The 17347-nt window shown below is 41.6% G+C and overlaps 1 protein-coding gene across 4 annotated transcripts in view; it reads left to right on the top strand.

The window, feature by feature from the left end:
- LOC115131716 (mediator of RNA polymerase II transcription subunit 30-like) overlaps positions 1 to 17347 on the top strand; it is a 93079-nt gene that overhangs the window by 23556 nt on the left and 52176 nt on the right. The gene's annotated exons all lie outside the window — the stretch shown is intronic.

Here is a 17347-nt window from a genome sequence, read left to right as displayed (position 1 = left end):
ACTCTCTCTCTCAACTACTCTCAACTATTCTCTCTCAGCTACTCTCTCTCAGCTACTCTCTCTCAACTACTCTCTCAACTACTCTCAAATATTCTCTCAACTATTCTCTCTCAGCTACTCTCTCTCTCAACTACTCTCTCTCTCTCAACTACTCTCTCTCAACTACTCTCTCTCCCAACTACTCTCAACTATTCTCTCTCAACTACTCTCAACTATTCTCTCTCTCAGCTACTCTCTCTCTCAACTACTCTCAACTATTCTCTCTCTCAGCTACTCTCTCTCTCAACTACTCTCAACTATTCTCTCTCTCAGCTACTCTCTCTCTCAACTATTCTCTCTCTCTCTCAACTACTCTCTCTCTCTCAGCTACTCTCTCTAAAATTCAAATTCAAGCTGCTTTATTGGCATGAAAAACATTGTGTCAATATTTGCAAAGCAACAATGTATACAATATACATTGTAATAAAATTATAAACAATAACAATTAATAATAATGGTAGTAAATAATAATACAAAATGAAATACAAAAATAACAATAGTAGAAATGTAATAAATATAAAAGCTAAATATGCAAAATGAAACTAACTAACTTATAGCTAAATAACTGTCATCGTCACCATTACATCAGTACTACAACTACCATCATCATTACCACTACTACCACCACCATCATTAAACTGCTATCATTACCATCACCCTACTACCCATACCACTACTATTTGGAATGATAAACAACAATGATAATAGAAATAATAGTAATAGCAATAATACTAATAATAAGTAAGTTACTATTTACTATGCAGATGTTATTATTCTGTGTCCCTCAGGCAAATACATATTTGGCTGCAAGAGGAGCCATTGCTCCTCTGCCCATGAGTATATTTAGTTTTTCCTCTGTGTTTAGTAAGTTAACATTTGGAATAAATGTAGTCATTTCTGTGAATAATGAATCTATTGGTGAGGAATATTTCTCACAGTAAAGGAGAAAGGGCATCTCTGTTTCTACCTCCCCTGTCGTGCAGTGACCACATACATGCTCCTCTTTGGGTAGCCATGTCTTTTCATGTCTGCCAGTTTCTATTGCCAATTGGTGGTCACTCAGCCTGTACTTGGAAAGGATCTGTCTCTGCTCCGTATCTCTGACAGAGTAGAGATAATCAGCCAATTCATATTCTCTGTTTAGGGTCAGATAGCAATTCAGTCAGCTTTGGGATGTTGTAAATATGAGTCCTTTTGATTGGTTCATAATTTTGTTTATTGGAATTCTTTCTTTTGAAGCAGTGCTGGTGTCAGCTTGGTTGGTGATGTCCAACACCAGCTGACTGAGAGGGCTCAGCTCTGGGGTTTGAAGTGCTTTAAATTGCAGACTTGGATTCGGACTTGAATTTAGATGTAGCAAAAAAATGTACAATCTTTTCTGTATTTTCACTACGGCCCAATTCTGCCCTACATGCATTGGTGGATTTCTCTGGACTTGCAGAATTTTCTGGCATAAATCTGCATGTAGGGCTTCAATTGGATGTTTGTCCCACATTTTAAAGTCCAGTTTATTGAGTTGCCCCCAAACCTCACACTGTCATCTATTTTGGTCCAAATTCTAATTGGGATGTTCTGCAGGCTTTTTCTTTGAGTGCATTCACTGCCATATTAACGTTTCCTGATGCAGATATGGTCAGACCAAGGTATGTGTACTTTTAGTGTGTTCAATTATGGTGTAGTTCAGGGTGAATTTATATTTGTGTTTCTGACATATGATTCCCCCCCCCCCCCAAAAAAACAGGATTTTCATATTATTATTTTTTAATGTACTGCCAGGGCCCAATTATGGCAATATTGCTCTAGAATATTAAGGTTCTGTTGAAGACCTTCTTTGGTTGGTGATAGAAGTACCAAGTCATTAGCATATAGCAGGTATTTTACCTAGTGTGAGTTGGAGAATGGTCAATAAAGCAAGCAAAGATTTTGCCCTCTTTTGTGTTGGTGTGTATATATTTTTTGATGGTGTATTAATTAGTGTGTATAGTGTATATATGGTCAGTAGTGCGACGGTTGGGGAGAAAGCCAATTTGACATTTACGAATTACATTTTTTGTGAAGAAAGGTTTGAATTCTTGAATTCAAAATGCTACAGAAAACCTTTCCAAGTTGCTGTTTACGCAAATTCTCCTGTAATTATTGGGGTCTGATTTGTCTCCACTTTTGTCCTTGATGTAAAATGTAAAAATAATATTTTTTTACCCCCCTTTTCTCCCCAATTTCGTGGTATCCAATTGTTAGTAGTTACTATCTTGTCTCATCGCTCATTGCTCGGGAGAGATGAAGGTCGAAAGCCATGCGTCCTCGAAACACAACCCAACCAAGCCGCGCTGCTTCTTAACACAGCGCGCATCCAACCCGGATGCCAGCCACACCAATGTGTCGGAAGAAACACCGTGTACCTGGCGACCTGGTCAGCGTGCACAGGAGTCGCTAGTGTGCGATGAGACAAGGATATCCCTACCGGCCAAACCCTCCCTAACCCGGACGACGACAGAGGCGCGAACCCAGAGTCTCTGGGGGCACAGCTAGCACAGCGATGCAGTGCCTCAGACCACTGAGCCAACCGGGAGGCCCCCCCATGTTGAACAATTTAAGCACAGCATTTTGAAACTCGGTTGTGCTGATTTTCAGCATTTCATTGCTGATGTTATCTAGACCACAAGCCGCCTTTGATTTAATAGATTTGAGATTTTCATTTAGTTCTTATTGGGTAATCTAATGGATTTGAGTTGTTTTTGATTCAAGGATGTTCAATTTATCTCGAATTTCTAATTGGTTCTGTGGGATGTTTTTGTATAGATTATCAAAATAAGTTTTCCAAATTCCTTCATCTTGTATGGCTAATTCTTGTGGCTTTGTCGTGCTTAAATTGTTCCACATGTCCCAGAACTGATTTTGGTCAATTGCGTTTTCAATTTCATCTAGTGTCTTGTTGGTATAATTCCATTTCTTCCATTTCAGTATGTTTATACTATTTCAGAATTTCAAAGTATTCATATCGTAGATCTGGGTTGTTTTGCTGCTTATGTTTTTCATTTGACATTTGTCTTAGGTGTTTTCTAATTATTTTACATTCATTATCAAACCATTTTTCAGAAACATTTTGTTTTTTTGTTTCTGATGTTGCATTTCTTTGGTTTTCTCAAATTTGGTTTTGATGCTGCTTTTTGGAATATGCAGTTGATGTTTTGAGTAGGCAAATTGACACCATCTTTATTGTTTTGGTATTGTGAGTTATTGAACAACTGTATATTTCAGTTCAATGTTTCAATGAATCTCTCTGCACTGTTTGGAGCCCATCTGTACCATTGGTTTATGTTGTAGAGTTTATTGGGCTGTTTTTTAAATGAATATTGGTGGTTAATTTCTTCAGAACCACGTGGATCTGACTGATCTGACAGTGAATGCACTAATGGAGGAGGGGTCAATGTCAGTGTATCTCAACTACTTCCTCTCTCTCTCGACTACTTCCTCTGTCAACTACTTCCTCTCAACTACTCCCTCTGTCAACTACTTCCTCTGTCAACTACTTCCCCTCTCTCTCAACTACTCCCTTCAATTTACTTTTTTTGGCTTGACGTAACAATGTACATATTGCCAAAGCTTTCTTTGGATATTTACAATATTAAGATAATAAGAATCAAAATTGACAACAGTAACAACAATAACCAAGGGTCACAATAAGCATACAGTAGAGGACATATGCAGGTTCTCTACCCCTCTCTCTGAACCTCAACCTCTCCCTCTCTCTCAACTACTCCCTCTCTCTCTCTCAACTACTCCCTCTCTCTCTCAACTACTCCCTCTCTCTCTCAACTACTCCCTCTCTCTCTCTCAACTACTCCCTCTCTCTCTCAACTACTCCCTCTCTCTCTCAACTACGCTCTACGTCTCTCAACTACTCTACCTCTCTACTACTCCCTCCCTCTCAACCAGTCTCTCTCTCAACTTCTCTCTCTCAACTACTCTCTCTCAACTACTCTCTCTCAACTACTCTCTCTCAATTTCTCTCTCTCTCTCTTGGGCCAGCAACCGAAATGCAGTTAATCCCCAACAGCAACTGCTCCCGGGCTCTGATGATATGGCTGTTGGGTTAAATGCGGAAGACACGTTTCAGTTGAATGCATTAGGTTGTACGACTGACTAGGCATCCCCCTTTCTATCTCTCTCTCGCTACATGCATTAGCAGGCTATTCACAGGAGGTGCACAAACCTCCATGTTATTATCAGGCTCATATGTAGCCCATTAGAGCAGCCAGGGGCTTTTTAATTGGTGAACAGGAGGTCAGAGGGGAAACGCGGTGCATCGCTTGTTGTTGAAGGATCAGAGTGCTGTGTTTGGAATGAGAAGGTTTTCCAGCAGTTTCTAGTGCTATTAATCTCGAGTGAATTCCCCAATTTTATTTTCAATTTTGTTAAACTGTTTAAGGAATTTGTAACCAAGTTGACTGGAGTTTTTCTTCTTCTTCTCAAAGTGGGTTTGGATTCGTTAACTACAGCAAGGCTGGCTGAAAGTCTTACTGGTTAGAAAGAGGAAGGACTAGGCGTACAACTGTCTATCTTGACCTTGGTTACGCCACCAAGTTGACAGGTTCGGCTGCCAGAACACCGTGATTCCCACCTGTTAATAAATGGATCCTGTGAACTTTAGATCTGTTGTTGTGAAGAGTAAATCGGTCCAACGACTGGAACCTTCTCGGCCGACAAAAACAAAAAGGGACTCTTTGCCACCACTCTCCCCAAACCCGGTTCTCGTTCCCCTTTACATAAGAGGAGCTAAAATAACATCCCCAGTCGGTTGAGACTTTAAAGTAGAATTACACCGCCTTTTCATCCTCCCAGATTTCCGCCTGCCTCCTTTTTTTCTCTTCACGGTTGCGTATAAGATCTAGCCCAGATGCTGTAAGCCCCTGACAGCTGAGGCAGAGATGAAAGAGCCCGGCTCGTTGGCACTGAGATGGAGAGGGGGGGGGGGGGGGGGGCATTACCGAGCAAATGCCAGCCTAAATCCCCTTACACCTGCGAGCTCTCCAAGCTAACCCTCTACATTTTTACTTTTTAGTCATTTAGCAGATGCTGTTATTGTCATGCAAAAGTCTGTCGGTCTCGCGGTAATTGACATATTTTACATCTCCAGGCCTCCACTCGTACTAATCAATTTAATATACACCATCACAATAAATCCATTGTTTATTTTAGACAGGACTAAAGGAGAATGATGATATGAAGAAAATGTATTTCAGAAGAACAGAATATGACTTGGCCTACTGCATGTTATCTGGCTAAGCGCCGTGCCATAGGCTGTAGGCTCGTTTATTTAACAGACAAGATATGCTAATAAGCCCCATGCCATTATTTTATAGTAAGAAGAATGTCATTTAACTCACTGCTCTTGTGGCTGAATGGAAGGAAGCCCCCACAGCAATGTTCCAACATCTAGTGGAAAGCCTTCCCAGAACAGTGGAGGCTGTTATAGCAGCAGAGAAGTGACCAACTCCATATTAATGCCCATGATTTTGGAATGAGATGATCGATGAGCAAGTGTCCACATACTCTTGTTCATGTTGTGTATACTCTTTTGCAACTCTGACGTAAGAGGGTTACTCCAGATGGGCAAAGTTCCTTCCCTTTTGTTCTTATTGTTTCCCTACTGGATTCTTCTAAACCTATGATCTCTCTCTACTCTTCTCCCAATATCATTCGAAGAGATGATGGTGGGGACTATTAAGTTGTTATCTAATGAGACTGGATGTTTAATTCTCCTCGTAGGCTCTGAATAAAAATTTCAAAAAAACTTTGATTTGAAGGCATCATCTGTATCATCGAAAGTCTTCCCTTCCCTCATCTGCTCCCTCATGTCTCCACTGTCCCGCTTATCTACTTTTCTGCCTGATCACTGTGCAAATGATTTTATTTGAAGGAACTTGTCGTGGGCGCTTGGTATTGAACCCACAACTTTTGGAGTTTCTAGTTTCCTAGCACAATTCTCAGACCATTTGCACCATCTGAACCCTATATACAAGCTAATCATCTCACAGGCCCCCAATCGCACCAGGGCAGGTTTCTTCTTGTGCTTCTAATTTAATTATTGCTTATCAATTCACGCCCCGGGCACACAACCTACACTCTACCCTCATCAGCCTACTCTGGCTTTGAATCCTAAACACTGCTTTCAAGATGGGATGAACTTTTCAACTCTGGGATTACACATTTTCTGTACTGAAAATACATGTATGCCCCTTTGACTGTAAAGTAACTTAAACGCTGATGTGAGAGTGGATCCCCTGGTTTTAAAGCGAATATTTAACGTATTCCAAAGAACGCATTTGTAGTACAAGTGCTTAGGTCAGACGAAATGGGCCTACTCGCTGTTGTTCTGCGAGTCACGTTACCCAGCACAAAAACAGTTATACATCATATGCAATGGGCTGTGTTTGGCCCTGCCATTTGGTTTTAAAGTGAGGGTGTGAAATGGCAGTTTAGCCTTTGTGGCCCTCATATATAATCACAAAGCAGAGCCCAGTCAATACCGCTACCTGGCGGCAGGTCAAGTGCTGCAGAGGGCCGGGCAGGGTGAAGAAGGAAAAGAAAAGCAGCAGAATCAATGGGAACTGTTCTGCCACAGTCAGCTGACACTGCAAGCTTTCCAGCTCAGGGCTGAGGACATATTGAAAGGCGTGGTGTATGCAGAGGATGACAACATGGCCATTGTATTTCTGCCAGTGAGCAGTGGAAGGCGTTATCTTCCCCACCATACCTTGGGCCCTTGTCCTCCTGGGAGGCCCATGTCAGCTAGTGTACACTTGGGCAGTTAAACTTTCTGGCTTTTTTTTAAAGGGAGAGTTTATCAATTCAATGAAGGAAATTAACCCTTTACACTCGTGGAAATTGGCCTATATGGATAGGGCAAAGTGTAAATATTTATTACGGAAGAAATAATAACCATGGTACCAATGGGCTCCCGAGTGGCGCAGCGGTCTAAGGCACTGCATCTCAGTGCTTGAGGCGTCACAACAGATAAATAAAGGTGTAAAAAAAAAAAGATGACAGTTTGGAGATTATGGGAAAATGATCAGACCAAAGGTGAGGACACAACAGTTCACCTGAAACAAAACATTAAATGAAACATTACCCTGTTGATTTGTATGTACGTTTTATATCTACTGTTCTTTTTGCCACATCTGTTGATTACAAAGTCTAAAAATACTCTGAATACATTCAGTAACACGGTAAGAATATTCCTGGAAAACGCGGGGTAGATGCAACATACAAAGAACAGGAAGGCTGTTTATGCTCCCAATTCCACACTTTGTTAACAACGTTTCGATCCCAAACGGATTTCCGTCACGTCAAAGAGACGGGAGTGCTCCCAACTCAAAAGATACACATTCCCCTTTACATGACGCATGGTGGGTGTGGAAACAATTCACTTTTGCCCATAGTCAACCATAATGAAGCATACGGGATTATATACATACAAATGGGTCCGAGTTATAACCTAGGCAACAGTATGACCATTGGCCGCGGTGGCCGTAGATATAATTAGTCACCTAATTCAAAAACAACTTGCGTACCTCTAATAATTTGATATCAATTAGATTGGCACATGTAGCAGATACAGAAAATCTAATATATACATATATACAAAATGCCATGTTCGGGCAGGTAGCGTTCTCCTGGCATCCACCAAACCCAGTATCTCCACACCTCCTAGGAGCCTTAACATGTTCGATACCAATGTATGTCGTGACGAGCCTCCATGAAATGCGCAGCCACAGGGCTTCTCTGATCAAGAGTCCTGATATTACTCCTGTGTTCTGCTATCCTTGTTTTCAGAGCTCAGTTAGTTTTTTCCTACACAGCATAGACCACAAATACACTTGATCAGGTATACCACATTTGTTGGAGAATAAGTAATGACGCCCTTTAATCTTAATGGCCTTGCCCGCGATGGGGTGATTGAACGTTGTGCATTTGTTCGTAAAGTTACACTGGGTAGATCGGCCACATCTCTAATTACCATTCGTCTCATTGTCTAGGTAGGTGCTCTGTCACTCTGTACTACAGATCCCGCATATGTGAGACTGTATTGGCTTATGGGGAGACTCTTTTTCAGGGGTACAGGGTGGAAGCTATCTTCGCGTAACAGGGAATTTCTGCTGTTTGGCTTCCCGTATAGGTCCGCATTAAAACCACCCCCCTCCCTCTATATCAAAATGTCCAGAATACTTGTTTCATGCACGCCAAAAGGTGAGCTTGAATTTCAGAGGTTCAGTATTGATGGAGTGGAATTTATAAAGTTTGCTGTGCCCTAAAATCGAAGCTATGTCATCAATTAAGTGTTTCCAGAGCTTGATATGGTGCAAGAATGGATTGTTAGGGCTGAAAATCACATTCTATTCGAACAACCCCAAATACAGATTGGCATAATTCAGTGCCATTTGACTCTTATAACATAATTTTACTTATGTAGCAAAATTTGAAATTGTGTTTTAATTTATTTTTATTTTTACATTGGATAAAAGTAGAGATAGAAAATGGTATATCATACACTGCAGCTGAGGAACAATGAGAAAGTAATTCTGCTTTGAAAGTTGATGAACTTGTAACCTCACATTTGAGAAAATGTTCCTTGAATGTTTTGGTACCTACTGGAGAGCTCTTCTTTGTCTACACCCATTCAGCATCGTTCACACCCTCTTAAGCCTTAGCCCCGCCCAACTATTTAAGGATTCACATGTGAGGCCATGTACTAAACAACCAAAGATTTCAAGACTAAATGCTGGTTTATACTACAGGTGTATTCGTACATTGGAGTGCCAGAGTGTGCTCTGGGCATTTCGTAAATTTAGAGCGTTGTCAGATTGTCTGTTCGTAAATGTTGAGTGTTTCGCTCTCGGAGCGTTCAGAATACACACTGGACGTTCTGACCGCGGAGTTGGGTTGATCCGAGTGTTCTGACCTAACCGCACCAGCTAACTGGCTAATGTTGGCTAGCTTGCTAGCTACTTCCAGACATAACAGCGAGAACAGCTCACTCTGACCGTTTTAGTAGCCCTAGCAGAGCTGATTAGGCTGTTTTTATGTTATCTAGAGCGTTAGTGACTGTAACTGTGCTGCTGGCAACAATTTAATTATGCTTTTATGCCAACACCGGCCATGTTCAACGGCATTGAGCCTTCGTAAATGTATCAGTTAGTTACCAGCTATGTCTATCGACAGTTGTCATGAACATTCTATTGAAATGGTTACTTGCATAGTGGAGTCTTTGGATTAGACATGTAGCTAGATAGCTAAACAATGAACCATAATCCCAACTCATAACGTTACTACCCTGCATGAATCTGCAGGTAGCAAGCCAACCAGGTTCAATGTTAGCTAGCTAACATTAGGCTATAACTATCAATGCAAATGGCTCTGAGATATGAATATTAATACACAGATCATACATGTAACGTTAGCTAGCGAGCTAGTCAGAATTTTTTGGGGACAAAATTAGAAACATGTAATATCTTGAAAATGTAGCTAGCCAGACTATCTATCTTGTTCTGTTTTTGACTCCCTCTGCATATTTGCAATCAAAGGCCAGAATGTTCTCCATCTCCTATCAGCTATCATACTCTAATTCCCCCGGTCCTTCCACTGATTTCACAACTCGGTCCTCCAGGAAGTGGAGAGCAACACTTTGATATCTTAAAAAAAAGCTGCGTTAGAATGGATTACCGACAAATACTGACCAGCTCATAGACCGAAGCGGGCAACATGGCAGACCAATCATAACTCATCTCTTGGCATGTCCAGCCAGTCCATTATCTCAGCCTATCATGGTTAGCAGGAAGGTTCCTGTCTTTTTTCATGGCTAAACCAACTAGTCATTAAAAAAAATGATTTGTATTTATAGATGGCATACAAGTTTGTTATTAAGGCACATGAATGTTCACATGTTCCAGAATGCATTTCTGCCAAAGAATGCATTTGATTTTAAAAAAGGTTTACATTCAAATGTGAAGTAGTGACGTGTGACAAGCGCCTAGTTTCCTGAAACGAGTCACATTTTATTAGATAGCAATGAAATTATAAGTATCTAAAGGAAATAGGCTGTCTTGGCCTAATTCCAAAACTTCCAATTTATACAGCAAATAAGGTTGTTATTGTCATCAAAGAAGGTGAATGATGTGCATTTTATAATGCTTATATTGCTCGTTCATGCGTGCACAGTTTTGTGACAGGTCTGATTTTATAACAGGAAACATGCGCATATATGGCACACGCAGATATTTAGTGTGAAATGTACACAATGATTAGGAATGAGGCCCCTGGTCATTTTGATAAAAAGGGAAGGGGGGTGGTTTTAACACAGACCTATGCAGGAAGCCGACGGACCGGAATTCCCTGTTACCCGGAGATAACTTCCACCCTACCCCCCTGAAAAAGAGCCTCCCAATCAGCCAATACAGTCGCATAATGCAGCATCTGGGGCACACAGAGGGACTATGACAAACAAGCGCACTGTCTGGATGAACGCTTTAGACTCCGGGGTTACCCAGAGGAATGGCTGTATGACACACAGGACTGTTACAAAAATATGACCCAGGATGACATCCTCACTCACAAACCACCCTCTGACCAACGAGTCCAATGCTTCCTTCAATACTCCCCACTTGGCAAACAGTTCAACCATATCATAAAAAACAAACAAACGCTGTCACATCTTGAAAACTGGAAAAGATGTTTAAAAGAACCCCCGCAGGTAGTCTTTAGACACACCTCCAACTTCAGTCAAAGGGTGGGGAGGTCTCTTCTACCGGTGCCACTTAGCACCTACCTAGACAATGTGTCGGGACGGTAATTACAGATGTGGCCGATGTACCCAGTGTAACTTTACGAACAAATGCACAACGTTCAATCACCCCATCACGGGCAAGGCCATTAAGATTAAGGGCGTCATTACTTATTCTCCAACAAATGTGGTATACCTGATCAAGTGTATTTGTGGTCTATGCTGTGTAGGAAAAACTAACTGAGCTCTGAAAACAAGGATAGCAGAATACAGGAGTAATATCAGGACTCTTGATCAGAGAAGCCCTGTGGCTGCGCATTTTATGGAGGCTCGTCACGACATCAGCTCTCTGACATACATTGGTATCGAACATGTTAAGGCTCCTAGGTGGGGTGCAGATACTAAAAACAGACCCGCAGTCATGAGTCATGACCACACTAAAATTCCATGTGACCATTGAGTCACGGTAATCTCCTTTTATATACTCTGGACATGCGTCAGTAGTACCCAACTTGCTAACTACCATTAGGGCCGAATGGCCTGGTACTCAGGGTTCTATTGTCCCTCTAACTACTCTGGCATCAATATAAATGCTATCGAAAATCACATCAAACAATTGTAATTCAAACAGTAGACCTATCATACTTTTAAAACTCACCTCACTGTGATGATCAATTTGGAGAAAGAAGTTCAACAGCAGGTTGAAACAGTGTAAAACATGGTTGTTTGTGGATGTTGTTTCAAAGCCTAACAACAAAATGGACAGCGCTTTCTAAGGTGATGATTAATTCAAAACACCTATATGCATATTAGAACTTATGCATATGCATAGCCTTATGAGCCCAAACCCAAGAGAAAATATATATATATTTATCCTACTACTGCATATTATGCATGCCAAAAAAAACATAACTAATTTAAGATGTCTCTGGTACATAATTGGTCTAGCCTATACACCAAAATTAAACATTTGAGTAATCGCCTTTGAGTGTGGACTGTATTATGTTGCATACTGGATGGACTGATTACCTTATGCTACACTCCAAAATCCATGAGTCTGGTAGAGAATGTATAGTGGTATATCGGTTCATTGATTGTGCATGGCGGATTACAGTTAGTTTACAATAAGTGAATTTGTATTTGATTTTGAATAGCCTAGTATTCTTTTTTATATTTTCAGAATGAATTGAGTGACACTTTACCTTCAGCTATACAGAATCTCGCCACCATCCATCTCCCATTTTCTGTCCATTATTCTTTTCTTGGGCGTGCAGAAAGGCTCTCAACGGTTTAGTGAAATATCTTTCGTTGCGAAAGCATGTCACTATTGATATTCCCAAACAGCTTTCACTTGGTTTCCCAAGTGAAGCACTGGGTAGCTGCAGGAACAAGGTTTGAGAGCCCGTGGCATATAGAGTTTGGGCAGAATATCACCTGTCGGGCAGTGAGAGCGTACTCCTCAAACAGTGGTTGATGTGGGGAGGGAAATAAGTGTTCTTTATATTTATTTATCAGCTGCTCATGTTAAACACAGCTCCGCTATAAAACCGAAGTAGCCTATAAAACAGACTGGCGGGGGAAGCGCACGGCCTCCATTCCATATTTGAGTGCACACAGATGACATGTATTTTCCATCCCTGCCCCTGTTCCTGCCCATTTGATGATGGCCATTCTAAATCAAAACTAATTTGACATATTAGTAAAGATTCAATTGAGAATAGTCTGTTGGGTGATAATAGGATCATTTGATGAGAGAACAGCTGTGCAGCCCGAGACAAGCAACTGAGCTTTTCTTTTTTGCCACTTATTCAAATGATCAATAGCCTATCGTCGCACCATGCAGCCCATATATGTTTTGATTTCTAAATACATTCTAAGGTGTGTATCATTCACAACCAAAGTCGCCAAATAACTCTACATCTAGCATATAGGACCCGTTTCAAAACCACTTTTACACTCCAACATAGCCACTTCATATGCGCACTCACTCTGAAAAAATATAGAGTTCAATTATATTCTTAGTTTAAAATCAGATCAAATAAATAATGGAACATGCCGACGGTTTATGGTAGGTGCAGCATAAGAACAAAAAAAAAGGACAAGAGTTTGAGTGAGAGGACTACATGATGTCTCCATGTGGCCACACACCTCTCCAAAGTGTGCACAGTTCTTAAGTAGGCTGCTGTCAACTCCAAAGCACACTTACTATCAGAAGGCTGCTGGCTTACCACCTCAGTTCAGTTCTTACTGCTTACTGAGGGACCTGCCTAACTCACTACACAATAGACCTCTACAAAAGTATGTGGTGGCACTAGATAGTCCACGCAGCATAAAGATGAACCTGTAAAGAAAGTGTCATGAGTTCAACTCACGCTTTTTTTTTCATGACCAACCCCTTTCTTGACAATGGCACGCCCACCCAACGGCATGCCCAAAAGAACACAGACGACGACTGAAGATTGTAGCTATGTTTGGTGGAAATGTGAGATGGCGTTTGAACGGGTCTTTGACAAGCTCAGAACTGACTCATCCTCGGCTGCCAATGAAAGCGAGGAAGCACTGATAGATTATGGAGGGTGCTCTCGCAGCAATATGAGAACACTCTTCTCCTTTTCTTTCCTCTCTCCTCTGTCCTCTCCAACTGCCTAATCCCCTCGCCTCACTCACAGACACTTACACTTGTAATTCCCAGCCAGATCCAACCGGAGTGAAAGCAGCGATTTTGAATAGCCAGCGACAGGGCGGATTAGCCAAGCGAAATCCAGACTGAAGGCACGTTTTTTTTTTAGCATGACTCCCTATTCTTGACTTTGGCCGGCAACTTTAAAGCCGTCGGTCAGTTATCGTCGAAGTCCGCTCAATTATAAAGCTGCCGGGTTCTGAAAGGGTGGCGGTTGTATTTTTAATTGTAGAAGAAACAGAAAAAGGAGGAATCTCATCTATTGGTATGATATCATAACAAGATTAGTTTGGTCTAATCATTCAAAACACTGAATGTCTCTAATGGGACAAAATCCAACAATCAATGAACACAGAAATGTCAATTATGTAAGATAATAGACTCTCTGTACTTTCGGGACTATACCGGACTGTTTGAAAGTAATAGAAATGACAGTGTAGGGGTGGCTGAGATGTTTCCAAAATTTGCTCTTAGAACTCCATCACTCAGCCGAGAGAGAAATCTTTGGCGTATTTGAATGAACCAGAATTTTTACAAGAAGACGGTTTGATCAAAAAGCCTTACGTCTCTCACCCCATTATTGAGGACGGCTCCTTTTGATATCATTTCCAGATGAGGGTTGAAGAGAATCGGATGAAGGGAACGGAGCGAGAGAGCGGAACATCCCCAACGCTTCGGCCTCTACGTTCACTCAGTCCACAGAGTTCTATATGATAAGCCATCGCCGCTCCGATAGCTCTCGCACTTCTTCCAATTGTTCTCCTTTAAAAGGTGTGACTAATGACGAAGTCATTCCATTTCAAATCTAACCGTCCCTCAGATATGCATATCCCCTTTGTCTGTTTGCTCTTTTTTTACACTCTGATTCGACTTGAGAGGAACCCTTTCAAGTCAGACTAAGAAAGGAGAAGATCACGGAAGCTGTCAAGATAAAAGTTCTGGGTATTAATGAGTAATGGGTATCATCTTGAAATCGCTCTTCTCTCACTCAGCAGATTTGGAAGGACAAAGATAAAGTACATATGAGAGGAGATATGCTGACATGAGAATTGCCGTTGCCCTGGAGCATTCCAACATCTGCCCGAGCGAAACCGCCTCTCTGTCCTCTGCACAGGTGTGCCATGAAAGCAGGATCTTCTCGGCAGTTGGCTGTCACTCGTCACGTTCACCTCACAGCCCTGGAAACACTTTCATCCCCCCCCATCTCATCTTCCCCCATACCACAGCTGGCTGTCATGGGAAAGAGGAAACAACTATAACAGAAACCTGCGTGCACGTACACTCGTCTGTCAGCTCACTGTAGTGTACTGTATCAAGCTGTGCCTATGCTAGCTCAGGTAGGCCTATTGTCTGTGGAAGGCCTCTACAGACGGCAGCTGAAAACGCAATTCTGTGTTTACTTTCATGATTTGTTGACCAGCCACCCTGCTGCGGCCTACACAATGTCAAAAGGAATGAATGTGGATGAAAACGGTCTTGAGTGGCAGGCAAGGAAATGAGAGAGCGCATCCCCAGGATCCCTGAAGTGAGGGAGGGAGTTGGACCCTGTGGTGGAAGGCAGGCTCGGCTGTCAGAGGAGCGGAAGGCATGGCTGTTCTCTCTCAGACTTGACCAACCAGTCAGAACCATCACTTTCCATCAGCAGTGGGATCGTTCGTAGACCTGCAGCTCTGAAATATGAGTGTTAAAAACATATTCCACTGTCTTCCGTTTTTCTCCCAACGGAAGACTTGCTGTGTGAGTCTCATGACTGAACTGAAATTCCAAAGATTTACTGATAAATCTCTCAACTCATAGAGGATAAAGAACAGCTTTTATTTAGTCACTGGTGGGGTTAATGAGGTACATCCCATATGGTACAGTACACACTCCTCCCTCCCAGTGACTCATAGTGAAAGGCTGGTGGCAAAAGAGAGAGAAGAACCCTCTAGAGACGCACTGGAACTGTTCCAAATGTTCCACTCCGGAATATCTTCCAAGGACAATCAGATAAATAGTTTATATTAAGAGGGGCTGTGTGAAATCGATTGCTGAAGGTGTTATCTGCGCTCGCAAAAAAAATGGCTGGTAATTAGTCACGGCTAAAGGAGCATTAGAGAGCGCAAAATGGATTTCATCTTAATATACAGGGCCGTGAAAAAGTATTGCCCTCTTTCTGATTTTCTCTATTTTTGCTTATGTTTGATACTGAATGTTATCCGATCTTCAACCAAAACCTAATATTAAATAAAGAGAACCTGAGTTTATCAATAACAAAAAGTTACATAACTTTGTTAATTAAATAAATAACGTAAGTAATTGCCCACTTGCACTCAATTACTGGTTGTGCCATCTTTTAGCTCCAATGACTGCCACCAAATGCTTCCTGTAGTTGTAAATCAGTCTCTCACATCGCTGTGGAGGAATTTTGGCCCACTCTTGCATGCAGAACTGCTTTAACTCAGTGACATTTGTGGGTTTTGAATCATGAACTGCTCGTTTTGAGTCCTGCCACAACATTTCAATTGAGATTAGGTCTGGACTTTGACTAAGCCATTCCAAAACTTGTTGCTTTTTAACCATTTTCATTTAGACTTTGATTGTATGTTTTGGATCATGACCCAGCTGCGCTTCAGTTTCAGCTCACAGTCGGATTCCCTGACATACTCCAATACAGATCAGAATTTATTGTTCCTTCTATTAAGGCAATTCGTCCAGTTCCTGTGGCAGTAAAGCATCCCCATATCATCACACCACCATGCTTGACCGTTGGAATGAGGTTCTTACTGTGAAATGCTGTTTTTTTGTTTTTCAACAGGCATAAATGGGACCCATGTTATCCAAAAAGTTATACTTTTGACTCATCTGTCCATAGAACATTCTTCCAAGAGTCTTGATGATCATCCATGTTAATTCTGTTCTGCATCAGAGAATTCTACAGGAGAATGTCAGACCATCCGTCTGTGAGCTAAAGCGCAGTTGGGTCATGCAGAAAGACAATGATCCAAAACATACAATCAAGTCTAAATGAAAATGGTTAAAAAGCAAGACATTTTAAGTTTTGGAATGGCCTAGTCAAAGTCCAGACCTAATCCCAATTGAGATGTTGTGGCAAGACTTGAAACGAGCAGTTCCTGCTTCAAAACCCACAAATGTCGCTGAGGTAAAGCAGTTCTGCATGCAAGAGTGGGCCCAAATTCCTCCACAGCGACGTGAGAGACTGATTTACAATGACAGGAAGCATTTGGTTGCAGTCATTGCCGCTAAAGGTGGCACAACCAGTTATTTAGTGTAAGGGGGCAATTACTTTTTCACACAGGGGAATTGGGTGTTGCATAACTTAAAATACAAAAATATGCAAAAAATCACAGAGGGGCAATACTTTTTCACAGCACTGTATTGGCACTGAACTGCAGAAACAGTAGCTCCTGAGTGTATCTCTCCCCATGCTATCTTCTGATAGCTAGTCAGACTACTATGGCTAGGTAGACTTCTCCAACGCTGGTGCTAGGGCCTGACTTAAGTCCTATAAGGACACTGTTGGCAGGTGTGCTTTTGGAGCAGCTTAGGCTCTGCCATTATTTGTTTGTGCCTAAACCTCAGCAATAAGGCACTTGAGTAAACCGCAGCTGTTGACTAAGATTGGACTTGTGTATTCAAAGGTAATCTTCAGTCAACTGTCTGAGTGATTGCCTTTGCCCTGTTGGGTTGTGTACTATACCTGTGAGTTAGGGCCAGATGTGTTAGTTTAGAGATTAAACTACTGCAGGGATTGATCATGTCAGCCAATCAGCTCTCCTAGTTGAAAAACAAAAAGAAAATCCTCCCATGAAAAACGACCGTATGTTCTTTCAGTTGAGGCTCTTGAA

The sequence above is a fragment of the Oncorhynchus nerka genome, linkage group LG7, assembly GCF_034236695.1.
Source record: "Oncorhynchus nerka isolate Pitt River linkage group LG7, Oner_Uvic_2.0, whole genome shotgun sequence".
Classification (NCBI taxonomy): Eukaryota; Metazoa; Chordata; class Actinopteri; order Salmoniformes; family Salmonidae; genus Oncorhynchus; species Oncorhynchus nerka.
The sequence above is the reverse complement of the archived record's forward strand: the minus strand, read 5'-3'. Positions and strand labels throughout refer to the sequence as shown.